Source organism: Plasmopara halstedii, assembly GCF_900000015.1.
Source record: "Plasmopara halstedii genome assembly, contig: Scaffold_1651, whole genome shotgun sequence".
Lineage (NCBI taxonomy): Eukaryota > Oomycota > Peronosporomycetes > Peronosporales > Peronosporaceae > Plasmopara > Plasmopara halstedii.
Genome location: NW_020188562.1, coordinates 517,375 through 517,892, shown reverse-complemented (window position 1 = coordinate 517,892; position 518 = coordinate 517,375).

Sequence of the window (518 nt, the reverse complement as noted above, 5' to 3'; positions counted from 1 at the left end):
ACCTGCAGCAGAAGATGTCTGCATCATTTGCGTCTATGACGCCACCGTCGGTGACGAATAATTCTCCGCCCTAAGCCGCCCATTGTGAGCGTTAAGGTATTCGAGGGGAAGGATGGAGAGAATCCCCTGCTCTGGGCGAGAGAGGTCGAGATGGCCATCGCATCCACCATGCTCCATACCGAGCAACAGCGCGTGGCGCTAGCCATCACAAAGCTCGATGGTCGAGCAACTGACGTGCGGCACTTCGGTCGAAGCTACGTTTACCTCCTGGGCGGGGTTGAAATTGCAGCTCTCACGATTGTCCCCGCGGCCTAACCAGGCATATCGCGTGCGATCGCCTTTCCTTGCCGCCCGACAGGGCTACAAGGACTTAGTGAACATTGTTCAAGAGATGCGCACTCTCATTGCCGGGATGGCACCAGATCCCCTTCCTGAGGCGGTCACAGTGATCGTCTTTATGAAAGACCTCCGTACTGGCGTGGCCAGAATGGAAGTCTTCCGTGTGCATCCATCTTCAT